This window comes from Eptesicus fuscus, chromosome 24, assembly GCF_027574615.1.
Source record: "Eptesicus fuscus isolate TK198812 chromosome 24, DD_ASM_mEF_20220401, whole genome shotgun sequence".
NCBI classification, from domain to species: Eukaryota; Metazoa; Chordata; class Mammalia; order Chiroptera; family Vespertilionidae; genus Eptesicus; species Eptesicus fuscus.
The window spans coordinates 8,007,114-8,023,989 of record NC_072496.1 but is presented as its reverse complement, the minus strand read 5'-3'; the positions used below and the strand labels follow the sequence as shown (position 1 = coordinate 8,023,989).

Here is a 16,876-nt window from a genome sequence, read left to right as displayed (position 1 = left end):
TTAAGTTTAAAAAATGTGGCTCTCAAAAGAAATTTCAATTGTTGTCCTGTTGATATTTGGCTCTGTTGACTAATGAGTTTGCCGACCACTGACCCAGTTCATAGCAGCACTGTCCTCAGTAGTCAAAGATGGAAGCCACGCAAGTGCCCATGGACAGAAGGATGAATAGACAGCGTGGAGTATTACTCAGCCTTCAAAAGGGAGGGAATTGCGACACGTGTCACATGTGGAGGCACCCTGAGGACATCATGCTGTGTGTAGCATGCCGGTCCCAGAAAGACAAAGACGGGTGATTCCATCTCTCTGAGGTGCCTAGAGTAGACACATTCACACAGGCAGAGAGTGGGATGGAGGCCGCCGGGGGCTGGGGGCGAGGGGAGTGGGAGTGACGGTTGAACGGGGACAGAGTGTGAGTTGCGCAAGCTGGGAAGCGCTCTGGAGAAGGGCTGGTGGTGATGGTTGCACAACAGGGTGAATGTCCTTCGTGCCGCTCAACTGCACTTAAAAATGGTTAAGAGGGTAAATGTGAAGTGAAGTGTGTTTTACCACAACGAAGAAATAATAATAAAAAAGAAAATAAAGGGAGGCACATCAGAGGCTTGGGGTGGAATTAATTCCAGCGCGCAGGCCCCTTCCTGGAATGAAAGCCTGGATGGCTTCAGGAACCCCACCCCACCCAGAACTTCAAGAATTCTTCTTGCAGACACCAAAGAGAAAAAGACGTGGAAATGGAGTGTCTTTGAACTTCATCTCCATTGAGGGTGAGATTATTTAAGTTCAGGCCTTAATTTCCTCTTTGAACTCCTCTGGACCTTGACTTGTAAGGGGATTTAATTTCAGACTTGGGGACTCCCTGGTAATTTGACATTTAAGCGGGGGGGGGGGGGGGGGGTGAAGTTCAAGTTCAGGACGTCTTCTTGTCGGGGTGCCTTGATGTTTCTCTGCAGGACTTCTGGTAGGTTGTGTTGGTCAGGGCAGCTAGAAATAATTTGATTTGGAAAACAAAAGAGGATCTGCATTTTCCATCTGGACCGCAGAAAGGCCTTGGAGAACGTAATGGACTGTACTGACCCGTCTTAGAAATTCCATTGCTTCTGTCTGTATTCCTCAACTACTACTTCCAGCCTTGCTTTTTATCAGTAATAAAACAGATATTTTGATATAAAAAAAATAAATAAATATGCCGAAACCGGTTTGGCTCAGTGGATAGAGCGTCGGTCTTCGTACTGAAGGGTCCCAGGTTCGATTCCAGTCAAGGGCATGTACCTTGGTTGCGGGCACATCCCCGGTAGGGGGTGTGCAGGAGGCGGCTGGTCGATGTTTCTCTCTCATCGATGTTTCTAGCTCTCTATCCCTCTCCCTTCCTCTCTGTAAAAAAAATCAATAAAATATATTTTTAAAATAAATAAATAAATAAATAAATAGGACTTTTTAAAAAGATTTTTTAAATTGATTTTTGGAGAGAGAGGAAGGGAGAAGGAGAGACAGAGATCAATTTGTTGTTCTGCTTATTTATACTTATTTTTGCGTTCATTGATTGACCCAAAACCTTGGCATAATGGGATGATGCTCTAACCCATGAGCTACCCGCCAGGGCTTTTGTTTTCATGTTTAAGACAAGGTAAGGGTTCAGGAAGCTGGTGAGTGATTGCCTCGCGCGCTCAAAGCACAGGGAGGTTGTGTGTGCCAACTGGTTTTTCTCTCTTTCCACCTCCCGGCCCAGCTTCAGAGGGAACTCTCTGTATGTGAGCTGGAAAGATGAATTTCAAGCTTCCTTGCGAGCTTTCAAGCCTTAAATCCTTCTCGAAAATAACCTTCTCTCAGGAATCTCCAGGCCCAAGGAATTATAAAGCATTTCCTCGGGCTGTGGAATGGCCGAGTTAGTCACTCCGGCTCCTTCGGTCTTTGAATAGGAGGATGCCATAAATCTGAAAGTATTTGTTCTGGTTTGTGACGAAGCAAAACTGTAGAATGTTAAATCAGATGCTGTTACAAACATATGGAATGGCACTTCCCCACCCCCCACCCCCACCTTGGGGCATTGTGGCATGAAGCTTTGGGGCAGTAAAAAGATGTTTTTATAGTCTTGGATACCGAGTCTGCTTGTAGCTAGCTTTTCTTTCTGAGCACGATTTCGAAGTAAAAGTTCTTGTGTGTAGCTGTCTGTTTTCCCAGCGAGGTTGCAAGGCTGCGTGGAGGCGAACTTACCCCTTTGCAGGCTGTTCTTTGGGCTGAAATCAGAAGCCTGGGCTGTGTGTGTGTGTGTGTGTGTGTGTGTGTGTGTGTGTGTGTGTTGGGTGGAGGGGATGAATGTGTGTGTGTGTGTGTGTGTGTGTGTGTGTGTGTTGGGTGGAGGGGATGAATGGGATCCTAGCACCCTGGGATGTTTGGAGGCCTGGGCTGTGTGTGTGTGTGTGTGTGTGTGTGTGTGTTGGGTGGAAGGGATAAATGTGTGTGTGTGTGTGTGTGTGTGTGTGTGTGTAAGGGATGAATGGGATCCTGGCACCCTGGGATGTTTGGAGGCCTGGGCTGTGTGTGTGTGTGTGTGTGTGTGTGTTGGGTGGAGGGGATGAATGGGATCCTAGCACCCTGGGATGTTTGGAAGCTTGGGCTCTGTGTGTGTGTGTGTGTGTGTGTGTGTGTATGTGTTGGGTGGAGGGGATGAATGTGTGTGTGTGTGTGTGTATGTGTGTATGTGTGTGTGTGTGTTGGGTGGAGGGGATGAATGTGTGTGTGTATGTGTGTTGGGTGGAGGGGATGAATGTGTGTGTGTATGTGTGTTGGGTGGAGGGGATGAATGTGTGTGTGTGTGTGTGTGTGTGTGTGTGTGTGTGTGTGTGTGTAAGGGATGAATGGGATCCTGGCACCCTGGGATGTTTGGAGGCCTGGGCTGTGTGTGTGTGTGTGTGTGTGTGTGTGTGTGTTGGGTGGAAGGGATAAATGTGTGTGTGTGTGTGTGTGTGTGTGTGTGTGTGTGTGTGTGTAAGGGATGAATGGGATCCTGGCACCCTGGGATGTTTGGAGGCCTGGGCTGTGTGTGTGTGTGTGTGTGTGTGTGTGTGTGTGTTGGGTGGAGGGGATGAATGGGATCCTAGCACCCTGGGATGTTTGGAAGCTTGGGCTCTGTGTGTGTGTGTGTGTGTGTGTGTGTATGTGTTGGGTGGAGGGGATGAATGTGTGTGTGTGTGTGTGTATGTGTGTATGTGTGTGTGTGTGTTGGGTGGAGGGGATGAATGTGTGTGTGTGTGTGTATGTGTGTTGGGTGGAGGGGATGAATGTGTGTGTGTGTGTGTGTGTGTGTGTTGGGTGGAGGGGATGAATGTGTGTGTGTGTGTGTGTGTGTGTGTGTGTGTGTGTGTTGGGTGGAGGGGATGAATGGGATCCTAGCACCCTGGGATGTTTGGATTGGGAGGGATCTTAGTTCACCAACTTCCTCATTGCCCAGGTCATGTTCATGGCCCTGTGTAGTGACAGTCTTGACTGGGGGAAAGTTTCATGTTTTCCCCTGGTTCGTGGTCATGTGGCCTCCAGGTTTCCACCTCCAAGGGATGGCCAAGCTGCTCTATGGTGCAGACAACGACGAGAAAAGAATAATGAAGAAGTTATAACGTATGGAGCGCTAAAAAGTCATTATAGTTTTCCTTGTGTTGGCGCTTATGGGTAATCTTTCTGTAGTTTCCAAATATACATTTTTTTTTATAATGAAGAAAATAAATTTACATGTAAAATAAGATGATAGCCTCAGGATGTGTGTGTAGGTAATAATCACCTGAAAAGGTGATGGAGGATATCAGTAGCATTCTACAGAGCATGAAAGCCACACGCTCCAACATGGGAGCCATTGGCCACGTGGGGGTGTTGAAACATGGCTGGTCCAAACTCAGATAGGCTGTATGTGTAAAATACACACCAGAATGCAAAGACTTGTCCAAACAAAAAAGTGTCAGCTATCTCGGCAAGTATTTTTAAAAAATATTTTTATTGATGTTTTAGAGAGAGAGGAAGGGAGAGGGAGAGAGAGAGAGAAACATCGATGTGAGAGTGTAACATCAATGGGCTGCCTCCTGCATGCTCCGGTGGGGAACGAGCCCAAAGCCCTGGGCATGTGCCCCGACTAGGGATCGAACTGGCAACCCTTCGTTGCACAGGACAGTGCCCAACTGAGCCACACTAGCCAGGGCCCAGCAAGCATTTTTATCCCGATGATATATTGAAATGATAACTATTTAAGTAAACTGGGTTAAATAAATTATTAGAATTAATTTCATCTGTTCCTTTTTATCTTTTGAAGGCAGCTACTAGAAAATTTAAAATTACCATGTGGTGCCCAGGCAGTGTGGCTCAGTGGTTGAGCGTCGACCTATGAACCCAGGAGGTCACAGTACGATTCCCAGTCAGGGCACACGCTCGGGTTATGGGCTCGATCCCCAGTAGGGGGTTTGCAAGAGGCAGCTGATCAGTGATCCTCTCTGATCATTGATGTTTCTATCTCTCTCTCTCCCTCTCCCTTCCTCTCTGAAATCCATAAAAATATATTTTTAAAAAATTACACTGTGGGTGTTGTGTAAAGGAGAGAAGGTTATCAGGCCCCTCGACAAGAATAGAAAAGACCCTTGAGCCTGTCTAACACACATATAGTTAAGGCATCATCTCCTACGCGGCGGCATCTAACCGTGGCTTTGAGAAAGGAGAGTGACTGATTTATGAGGTGTCCTTCTGGGGTGACAAAAATATTCTGGATCTGGACAGTGGTGATGGTCGCCCAATATTATGAATATACATGTCACTAAGGGTACATTTTCTCTCAGGTGTGTTTTAACAATAAAGACATAAAAAATACATGCATGGCTCACATTATCCTTCTATTCGGCGCCTGTTTGAAGCCAAGAGGTGGAGGGTGAGGCTTTGCTTAAAACTGTGTTTCTAGGCCCTAGCTGGTTCGGCTCAGTGGATAGAACGTCGACCTGCGGACTCAAGGGTCCCGGGTTCAATTCCAGTCAAGGGCACATGCCCGGGTTGCGGGCTCGATCCCCAGTGGGGGGCATGCAGGAGGCAGCCGATCCATGATTCTCTCTCATCATTGTTGTTTGTATCTCTCTCTCTCCCTCTCCCTTCCTCTCTGAAATCAATAAATATATATTAAAAAAATAAAAGGTCAAAAAATATATTTTTTAAAAAAAGCAAAAAACTGTTTCTAGAAGCAAGGAAAAACGTGGAAAGAGGCGAGAATGGGCGGAACACTGCCAGGGGCAGTGGGAACGATTTTCTCTCTCCCTTTTGTCAAAATATTGACGTGTGTTTCAGTTTCCCAGCCTGGCAGCTTCGCCACCGCCCCCCCCCCCCCCCCCCCAGGCCTCAGCCTCTCGTGGCCCCGATCTCCTCACAATGTCTTCTTTATCTCGTTCCCCAATCGCCCACACTTGGCCTGCTGCCCACTGCCAGGCTTCGCACCAGGACAGCTCTTCCCCCAGGATTCCTCCCGGTGTGTGGAGGAGTCAGGGAGCTGGACAGCCCAGAATGAAATAGAAACCCCGGCTCAGGCTCAGCAAGCCCCTGACCCCCAGATCCTGTTGATGAGGAGACAGTCAGGCCTTTGGTGATGGAAGTCAGAGCAGTGGGGGGGCTGGGGGAGTCAGGGGGGCAGGGGCTGGGCTGGGCCATAAGAGAGGGCTTCTGGCTGTGGGAGAGACTCTTGTTACTGATTTGCACTGATTGCCTCCGTGTCCATTTGGTGAAACTTTAGTGAGCTTGCGCCCTGTGTACCTTTCTGAATGTGTGCTCCAAGTCACCACAGAGTTAAAAGAAAGGCAAAAAAAAACACCTGTGAGGTGGATGCGTGGCTGAGGGTTGCTCTAACAATCCTACAGCGGTCCCTGCAGTGGGGTGTGCGGTGAGGATGGCCACCAGGGGGCGCTGTGTCCCCTTGCTTGATGGACAGGTGGCATCCGGAGGCCCCTCCCACAATCCTCAGACTAGAGATTTGTGAGGAGTGAGTGACCCACCTGGGATATTAACCTTTTCTCTCATCTCTCCATTTGGGGCAGCCACATACATAGAAGACCAGCGAGGGGGGACATGAGGGAGAGGTGAGGTTGGCAAGAGGCTGGGGGTGCAGGTGAGACATTTAAGGCCACACTCATTCTTGGGAGAGTTGGGGATGCTTTGCAAGCTGTACATAGACACCCCAAGCCCAGGAGGCCAGCTGGGGAGTGACCGGCCTGTGGGTTATCACCTACGGAAATCCTGTGAGTGGTAAATACAGCCCTGGCCGGGCCTGCAGAAGTGATTAGGGGAGCAGAGAGGGGCCGGCATGCTAGCAGGGAGGTTATTTGCCAGATCGTGGCCGGGAAACCAGAGGCAGGAGGATGGGGGCCGAAGGGGCCGAAGCGGAAATGGGGGAGGAAAATAAATAAATGAGATAAGCCGTTTCATTTGCTTCCTCCCTCCTTGGCCTTTTGTTTTGGGCTCAGGCCTGAGGCCTCCCCCGCCAGAGCTCCTCTTCAGGAACAACAGCCTGGAGGCGAGTCTTGAAAACCTAGCCTGGCCTGAGCTCCTGGCCCTGCACCCTCCCCTTGGCAGTGACCTTCCAGGGGTCAGCGGTGACCTTTCAGGGGTCAGCTCACCTCTACAGGTGCCGAGATCCCGAGGCTAAATGTCACACACTGTGGAGGCCAAATGTTGGGGTCACTGTGGAGTCCCCAGTAAGAGAGCTCATTAACACTGCTGTTTGCCTCCTGCTGGGGATCGAGCCTGCAACCCGAGCATGCGCCCTAGACCAGAATCGAACCCGGGACCCTTCAGTCCGAAGGCCGACGCTCTATCCACTGAGCCAAACCAGCTAGGTCTATAGGCTTCCCTCTTAATTCCTGTTGTGTGCCATGTATGATCAGTTTTCTTTGATTAAGTAGGTCTGTTAAACTGCCCTATGTACTGTTAAGAGTGGTCTGTAGGATTGTGAGATTCAAGTGAGGAGCGTCTAAAATCCACTTGACCTTGGCACTCATTGTCCATCCCATTCAGGGGGCCCTGGGGACCCCTGGTAGGGTCTGGTGGACATGTCAGGACTTTCTTATGAGAATGTAGGCTCTGTTCCGCTCTCCCCACACCCCTCGTAATACTCCGTTCTATTGAATTTACAATTAAACAAAGATGCGCTCACAAGTAAGTCTGAAATAATCAGATTTTTAGAAACGAAATCTGGAAGTGTACACCCTGACCCTTGGTTTCTAACTGCTGCCTGCAGTGGGGTCTACTCGCAGTCCAGTTGTACACTACGTAGGAGAAAAAGGAATGTCAGAAATCATGTTTACCAATCTCAGCCTGAATGACTCTATCTTCTTATCCATTGTCAGCAGCTCAGGATCCAACTAATGAGAAATATATTTTCCCACCGACATTCTAGGATGCAAAACACATTGTTCATACTTTGGGGTGGGAGGCGGGGGGGGGAGAGAAACAAGAAGAAATAATAAAAATAAGATATTGTCAGAGCTTTGAAGTGTGTGTGTGTGGGGCACAATGGCAGGTTCCTTTGTTGATTTTCCTCACGGCCACTCAGCGAGATCCTTATCAAGCATTTCTGAGCAGGAGACAATGAAAATGACCCAGCGTGAATAAAGGGACTGGATGACAAATGTACTGTGAAAGCAGTGCAGGGTCCTCATTGAAAACAAATAGCCCAACTAATGAGAAATAGAGGCGGCGAGCTAGGCACACTTCATCTTCCCCATCCTTTTTAGAGCTGGGACCCGGGGTTGTTTGCCCTGGAAAATGAATGGAGTGCCGGGAAGGCTGCTTGGCCCGCTTCTCTGGCCCTGGCCTTGCACCCCGCAGCCTTTTTAATGAGTTATTTCTTACCGTGGCCCTTCCAGGCAGGTCAGCATCAATATCCCTGCTTCAGAGGCCGAGCTGGAGGGAGGCGAGGGCTTCGAGGTGACTCGGTAATGGGCCTTAACGATGGGAGGGTCATGTGGCTGAGGATGGGGAGCAGCTGTCCTCAGGGTCTCTCCTGAGTTCAGAGGAGAGGGCGAGAGCAAACTTGAGCAGGGAGGGCGCGATAGTAGAGGGAAGAGAAGTTCCCTGTCCAGGGGTAGTGTTCTCTGGGATGTCATGAAGCTTTCTGAGGGCAGGCATCTGCCTTCTGCCTCTTGGTGGCACAGTATCTATGAGATAGACGCGTTCCCAGAAAAATCAGTGTTCAGTTGCTCGATTGATGAATAGTATGGACAAACTCCATAGGTAGGCATCTTTCAACCAAGGCTGGGGGACCCGTGGACCTTGGCCGACATGATCTACCAAGAAGGAAGGCACAAGTGAGCCTATGAAGTCATTACTGGTTTGGGGGTTCCAGAATTAGCTCCTGATAGCGGTTCTGTTCAACTCAATTGAGAATCCCAGTCAAGCCAATACTTATTGATCATTTACTATGTGGGAGGTAGTGGACAAGGCCTTGGGGCATTGCAGAAAGGAATTAGTCATGACTCCTGCAAAAGCAAAAGATGGAATGGGAGGGAGAGATGCAGATAACTTCTTACAATGCAGGCATGTGAGAATATTCTTCAAGGCCAACAGGAGAAAGTCTCTTTCCTGAGGAAGGAACCAGTCCTCCTTTTAAGGCCTCTCCCTTGGTTAAATAAGAACCACTTGAGATAATGTCCCTTGGATTCAGTCAAATGGACTGATTTGAGATCTCAGTTACATCTGCAAAGTCTCTTCATCTTTGCTGTTTAATGTTCCCTAACCAAAAGTGCTATCCTACCCTGTTTACAGGTTCTGTCCATACTCAAGGAGTGGGATTGTACAGGACGTGTACACCTGGGGGTGAAATTTGGGGGCCATCTTAGAATTCCACCTGCCCCATGGGGCTCATTGCTGGTGCCTGTTGGCTTCCCTTGGGTTAAAACAGGACCCCATTGCCCTAACCCTGTGGTCGGCAAACTGCGGCTCACGAGCCACATGCAGCTCTTTGGACCCTTGAGTGTGGCTCTTAGGCCAGCTTAGGAGTACCCTAATTAAGTTAATAACAATGTACCTACCTACTATATAGTTCAAGTTTAAAAAATTTGGCTCTCGAAAGAAATGTCAATCGTTGTACTGTTGATATTTGGCTCTGTTGACTAATGAGTTTGCCGACCACTGACCTAGCTGGTTTGGCTCCGTGGACAGAGCATCAGCCTGTGGACTGAAAGGTCCCAGGTTCGATTCTGGTCAAGGGCACATGCTTGGGTTGCGGGCTTGAGCCCGTGCAGGAGGCAACCGGTCAATGATTCTCTCTCATCATTGATGTTTCTCTCCCTCTCCCTTCCTCTCTGAAATCAATAAGAATATATTTTAAAAACACACACACACAAAAAAAAAAACAGGACCCCATTGTGTAGGTGGGGACAGAGCAGAGTCTGTGTATGAGCAGCATGCACTTGGAATTGTATGTCTCCATTTCCTCTTTTGCAAGGCTCATCCACCACCCCGGGTCAGTTTTGGCCTTGGGTCAGCATTTCTGATGAAAGATTTCATGGGAAAAAAGGATGACATTTATGTCTAGAGTTGATTTGGTGATTAGCTTTGGTGATTATCTTTTAATTATCTCTGCTTCCCCTCTCCCCATTGTTGTTGACAGTCAAGACTCGGTTGTTCATATTATTTATTGAAAGGGCTCAAGAGGAAAAGACCAAGGCTAACGCCAAATAATGGAAAGGAAGCAGCATGTTTGAGGCCATCGAAATGCTCGTGGATGGGATTGGCTTCTGGACTTGAAGTTTTTATCTCTAAACAGTCTTGGGAAACTGCATTTTACAGAGAGGAAGTGAGAGGGAGAGAGAGTTAGAAACATTGATGAGAGAGAAACATCAATCAGCTGCCTCCTGTACACCTCCTACTGGGGATGTGCCCGCAACCAAGGTACATGCCCTTGACCGGAATCGAACCTGGGACCCTTCAGTCCACAGGCCGACGCTCTATCCACTGAGCCAAACTGGTTAGGGCAGGGAAACTGCATTTCAACGCAACCAAGCAACTCTTAGAAGTGGCAGCGAATTGCTTTTTCAAGGGTTGTCTATTGGAATCCCACCTTGGGTTTTATTTTGTTCTGTTCAGTCGACCATTTTCCATGTGTACTTAGCCCAAAATCTTATTGGGCGATGCAAGAAGGCCAAGCCTGGGGAACTAAGCTAATTTGTCAGAGAGCAAGTTAGGGATTTCAATCTCACTTAAAAATGTCCAACGTTTCAATAGCCTTAGAGGACAGTTCGTGCCACAGTCCTGCCAAAACGTCAACTCTGATGGTGGAATCAGCTTTGACTGAACAAAAACCAGAACAACACACAAAAAAGCCGGACCCCACCGTCCTGATCGAAGGCTGACCTTCCCAGTGTCCGCACGACGGAAGAGAAGCTTGCTTATTCCTGCCACCCTCCGCTGCTTCAGTGATGACCTCTGCTCAGAACGCTGCCAGCTCGCAAAGGCTTCATCCTTGCAGCTGCTTGAGAAAGGATTTTTTTTGTGTTGTTTTTTTTTACTCTGATGCTCTTATATTATTTATTATATTTATTTTTTCGAAAATATTTTTATTGACTTCAGAGAGGAAGGGAGATGGAGCGTTAGAGACATCAATGATGAGAGAGAATCCTTTTTCAGAGGCCTCCTGCATGCCCTTCAACGGGGATGGAGCCTGCAACCCGGGCAAGTGCCCTGACCAGGAACCAGGAATGGAACAGTGACCTCCTGGTTCATAGGTTGATGCTCAACCACTCACTGTGCCACACTGGCTGGGCTATTTTTTTTTCCCCTCTTTACTGGTATTATTGAGAGTATTACAGATTCACACCCCCCCCCCCCCCCTTTCTTTTCTAGACAGCAGGGCAAAGGAATTTCTGTGGACTTGACATCTGGGCCCAGACTGGGACAGCGTGAGCCTGGAATATTCTCTCAGATTCCCTCCTCCTCACCCCCCCCTTTCCAAACAGCCTGAGCCTCGAAGACACTGGGGACTTCACATGTCTTCCTGGGTCCGTAATGAAGATGCTTATAAATATTACAAGAGATTTATCACTTCGGTGTGAAATCCTCTGATACCAACAGGGAGTTTTTAAACACAACGAGTAACAAGAAGCATATGGTCAGAGATTCAAGTTACTGCCTTTTTTTTTTTTTTTTTTTAATTGTTGTCTGCCAAGGACAATATATTTTTTTTCCCCCTTTCTTCAAAATAAACATTGTGCAGGAATGTGCCTCAGCAAATGGCTGGGGTTCTATTATATTTCATGCAGCTTTCTAAACAATTTCCAACCCGGGCCTGGCCGAGTGTCAAACAGAAGGCAACCAACAATAGCAAAATCCCATTAAAGCCGAGAAGGTTCCTTCCTGAGGTGAGCCTGGCCAGAAATAGTCATCTTGGCTCATTCTCCCGTTCGGCACCAGGGACTAATAATGCGCAGTCTCTTAATGGAAATTATCTAATTTCATCCAAGAGTTCCTCCAGAGGGAGCCGGGCTGACGCACTCGCAGTCAATATAACAACATTCTTCTTGAAGTGCCGGACAATGGGCCTTTGGAGGGGCTGATAAACCACGTCAGCCAACGGACAAACACCGAGTAAAAATAGGCATCGAGGCACCGACACAGCCACCTCATCGCTCAGGAGGGAGGCCTCAGAGGAGGCGCATTCAGAGGGCTTGTTGGGAATAACTTCATCAGACCTGCGGGGAGAAGGATCCTGGAGGGAAATCAGAAGGGGCGTGGGAGAGAGAGGAAGACAAGACACATCGAGATGGAGAGCGGCGGAAAAATGAAGAAAGTGGGACGTGAAAGAGAGAAGAGTTCGTTCTCCATCCATGGAACAAATAAGTATTCAGCAACTGTACCTGGTCCCAGCGGGAAAGAAGGCTCCATGTAAAGATATAAAGGCCCCGTTGAAAAATAGTCATTCTACTTAAAAATATAAAGTGCTAATTCCATTACTTAAAGGTTCTTCATGAAAATAACTTCATGCTGCCCTAACCGGTTCGGCTCAGTGGATAGAGCGTCAGCCTGTGGACTGAAAGGTCCCAGGTTCGATTCCGGTCAAGGGCATGTACCTTGGTTGTGGGCACATCCCCAGTGGGGGGGGGGGGGGGTGCAGGAAGCAACTGATCGATGTTTCTCTCTCACCGATGTTTCTAACTCTCTATCCCTCTCCCTTTCTCTCTGTAAAAAATCAATAAAAATATTTTAAAAATAATAATAATAAATAAAATAACTTCATGCTTCTTGGGTATTAATACATATTGAAATATATACGGGGAAAAGGAAGTCTGAATATTATAGAAGATTGGAGTTCTGTGAAATTTATGTGTATATATACACATAGATAGAACATATCTATAAATATATGACTATATTTCTATCTCTCTATATATATCTATCTGACCTGTAAACTATCCCAATAGCACTTTCCTAAGACTAACGAGATCCCCCTGAGGTATAAAAAGGAGACAGATTCATATTGATTAAAAGTATAGTCCATGGAAAAGTTGTTAACCTCCGCATCTAACAACTTCAAAATATACAAAATAAAACCAATAGAAATGTAAGGAGAAACTGAGAAAGATAACATAAAAATAAGACTAAATGTGCAAAATTGAGTAGCAATATACAATAACATAATCATTAATTATAATTATATAATTATTAAAATACTAGAGGCCCGATGCACGAAATTTGTGCAGGAGTAGGCCTTCCTTCCCCTGGCTGCTGGCACCGGCTTCCCTCTGGCACCTGAGACCCGGGCTTCCCTCGCAGCCCCTGCTTCTTCCGGAAGTACGTTCGGTCTAATAGCATATTATGCTTTTATTATTATAGATAAGAATATATACATATATATATATATATATATATATATATATATGTAGCTAAAAGATATGTATAAAATTTGGTATTCAACAGAGACAACCCATTATTTGTAAAAACATTAAAAAAATTAGAACACCCGTTGCTGGACTATACATCTATTCAGATTTTCTGTTTCTTCATGAGTCAATTTTGGTAGTTGTGTCTTTCTAGTATTCTGTCCATTTCATCTATTTTATCTAATTTTGTTGGCATATAATTGTTCATAATATTCCCTTATAATTATTTGTATTCTTTAAGGTCAGTAGTAATGTCATCTCTTTTGCTCCTGATTTTAGTAATTTGAGACTTTTCTCCTTTTTTCTTGGTCAGTCTAGCTAAAGGTTTGTCACAGTTTTAAAAATATTTTTTTATTGATGTCAGAGAGGAAGGGAGAGGGATAGAGAGATAGAAACATCAATGATGAGAGAGAATCATTGATTGGCTGCCTCCTGCACACCCCACACTGGGGATTGAGCCCACAACCCAGGGCATGTACCCTGACCAGGAATCGAACCGTGACCTCCTGGTTCATAGGTCGATGCTCAACCACTGAGCCACGCTGGCCAGGCCGTTTGTCAATTTTTACTGATCTTATCAAAAAGCCAACTTTTGTTTTTATTGAATTTTTTTCTATTTTTTATTTTCTATTTCATTTATTTCTGCTCTAATATTATTTCCTTTCCTCTGCTAGCTTTGGACTTAGTTTTGTCTTCATTTTCCAGAGTCTTAAGGTGAAAGGTTAGGTTAGTGACTTGAGGTCTTTCTGTAAAATATATGTACGTATATATATATGTTTATAGCCATGCATTTTCCTCTAAGCAGCACATTTGCTATACCTCATAAGTTTTGGTATGTTCTATTTTCCTATTCATTTATCTCAAAATATTCTCTATTTTCCCATGTGATTTCTTTCTTTCTCTCTTTCTTTCTTTTTTTTTACCCATTTGTTATTTGGGAGTATGTTGTTTAACTTTCACATATTAATGTATTTCCCAAATTTCTGTCTGTTATTGATTTCTAGCTTCATGTGGTTGGAGAACAGACTTCTTATGACTTAAATCCTTTTAAATTTATGAGACTTGTTTTATGGCCTAACATGTGGTCTGCCCTGGAAAATATTCCATGTGCACTTGAGAAGAATGTATATTCTTCTATTGTTGGGTTGAGTGTTTTATAGATGTCTGTTAGGTCTGGTTGATTTATAGTGCTATTCAAGTCTCCGTTTTCCACACTGATCTTCTGTCTCAGTCTATCCATTGTTAAAGGTGGGCTGCTCAAGGCTTCAGCTATTACTGTGGGATTATTTATTTCTTCCTTCAAACTCTGTCACTTTTTGCTACATGTATTTTGGGGCTCTGTTATTAAGTGCATATGTGATTATAATTATGTCTTCTTGATGGATTGACTCTTTTATCATCATAAAATGTCTGTCTTTGGCTCTAGGAATGATTTTTGTCATAATGTCCGTTTTGTCGGATATTAGTATAGCAACTTGAAAAAGATATACTTTTTTAAAACTATTTTTCCTTTCAATTTGTTTATGTCTTTGAAGCTCAAGGATTTTTTTTTTGTAGGTAGCATAGTTAGAACATTTTTAAAAAATCCATTCTGCTGATTTCTGCTTTTCGATTGGAGTGTTTCCAATCCATTTCCATTAATATAATTACTAATATAATTAATAAATAATAATTAACATAATTACCATCTTTTTGTTTTCTACAGGGCTCACATTGGTTTTGTTTCTCTGTTTCTCTATTACTGCCTTATTTTTTTTTTTCCCCTAGCCAGTTTGGTTCAATGGACAGAGCGTCAGCCTGTGGTTGTTTTGTGTTAGACATTTTCTAGTACACCTTTTAGTTTTCTTGTCATTCATATATAGAGTTATTTATACATGGTTAATTTTATTCATCTAGAAATGTCTTAATTTCTACTTCATTTTTTAAAAATATATTTTATTGATTTTTTACAGAGAGGAAGGGAGAGGGATAGCGAGTTAGAAACATTGATCAGCTGCCTCCTCCACACCCCCTACTGGGGATGTGCCCGAAACCAAGGTACATGCCCTTGACCGGAATCGAACGCGGGACCCTTCAGTCCACAGACCGACGCTCTATCCACTGAGCCAAACCAGTCTCTGCTTCATTTTTGAAGTATAGAAAGAATAAGGACACAGAGAGACTGGAGAAGAGATGAACAAGGGCCCTGGTGGCAAAAAAAAAAAAAAAAGGTTCGAATCCAGTGTGCATCACTACGAACAGTGACCTCAGACAAGTTACTTAATGAAAACTTTGTTTCCCCAAGTAAAATGGAAATGCTAAGGACAGCTCCTTCCCGGGCTTGATCCGAGGGTCGAGTGAGATAATGTCTGGAAGTGCTGAGCGGAGTAGTCCCTGGAGACTGACCCAGCAAGGTTGGCAACTGGTATGGAAAATTCTAAGAGAAATTTCAGAAGATTCTCCATGACCTTCATGACTAAATTGCACATGTGATGGGGGAGGGACAGAGAGGAGAAGGAAGGGAGAGGGTAGCGAAAACCTGTTTTCTTCCCAGCAGATTGGGATAACAGGCCGGGTCTGTGTTGAGCTTCCTGCTGTTCAGGACACTTGCCTTTGGGGAACCTGCTGGGCTGTGTGGCTCAGTGGTTGGGCATCGACCTATGAACTAGGAGGTCGCGGTTCAATTTCTGGTCAGGGCACATGCCCCCTTGGGTCCCCAGTGAGGGGTATGCAGCCTATCAATGATTCTCTCTCATCACTGATGTTTCTATCTCTCTCCCTCTCCCTTCTTCTCTGATATATATTTTAAATACACACACACACACACACGTATTTTTTATTGATCCGAGAGGAAGGGAGAGAGAGAGAGAGAGAGGAACATCAATGATGAGAGAGAATCATTGATGGGCTGCCTCCTTCACACCCCATACTGGGCATCGGGTCTGCAACCCGGGCATGTGCCCTGACCAGGAATCGAATGTGACCTCCTGTTTATAGGTTGGTGCTCAACCACTGAGCTCCTCCAGCCGGGATATATATTTTTTTCTTTTAAAGAAGCCTTTTAAAACGAGCCCTCAGGCTGCTTGGGACCCTGAGGTGTCTCCTTCCGGTGGAATTCTCCATCACACACGTGGGAAGAAGGGTGGGGTGGGGAGAAGAGGAAACATCTGAAACAGGGAGGCGTTTTCAGAGCCCGAGTCATGGAGCTTGAGTTGGGGCTTTGGCCGCGACCAGAATAGACGCCCCTCTCAGGTTGCCATGGAAAAAGGTGACCCGGATGTTATGACTCAGGGCAAGAGTGGAGGGCGAATAAACACTTTGAATAAACGTTTTCCTAGGCCTGCTTCCAAGCGACACCTCGTTGCTAGAATATGGTAAGTATTCAGGGTGATTCACGTTTAGCGATGCACAGGCACACGGATATCAGCCGAGGGCTTTCTGGTGAACTGGACACAGTTCGTGTCACTCATTGAATTCTGGTCATGGGCAACCTGATGCCGGAGGTGCCAGGAGGTGCCGTGTGCTCCGAATGCTGGAGAGAGGTTGCAGGCTGGTGTGGAGGGCTCCAGTGTTTGGGGTTCCTCCTGACTTGGCCACGTTGGGAATGGGGGGTGGGGTGGGGGAGAGGAGGTGGGGCACTTGGAGAGTTATCTGTGTTTTTAGCAATTAGGGAAGCAAGCATGAATGACTATGGCCATCTACTGTGTCAGAGCGTAGGCAAATGGGGCCCTCCCAGCAGAAGTCAGGGAAATGCAAATTGAGAGAATGATATCAGGTTGGTGAAAGTTAAAAGGACCGGGACATCTATGGCTGGTGGGGATGTGGGGAGAAGAGTAATGTCATAATTGGTAGTGGAAATGTGATTTGTCACAGCGCCGTTAAAGCTGACCACTCAATGAGAAATCAGATAAACCCCCTGAAGAGGAAATGTACCTTCATCGTGTTTTATTTTCTATAAAGTGAGGATATGGAAGCAGTACCATTATGTTCCAAACCTTGCCTTCTTCAACAGGCGT

General features: G+C 45.9%; 1 non-coding gene across 1 annotated transcript; it reads left to right on the top strand.

The window, feature by feature from the left end:
- The first annotated feature begins 4,557 nt into the window (after positions 1-4,557).
- Positions 4,558-4,683, top strand: LOC114234537 (U6atac minor spliceosomal RNA). Its single transcript, XR_003620757.2, has one exon. It is a non-coding gene; the product is annotated as a U6atac minor spliceosomal RNA (small nuclear RNA).
- The last annotated feature ends 12,193 nt before the right edge of the window (positions 4,684-16,876 follow it).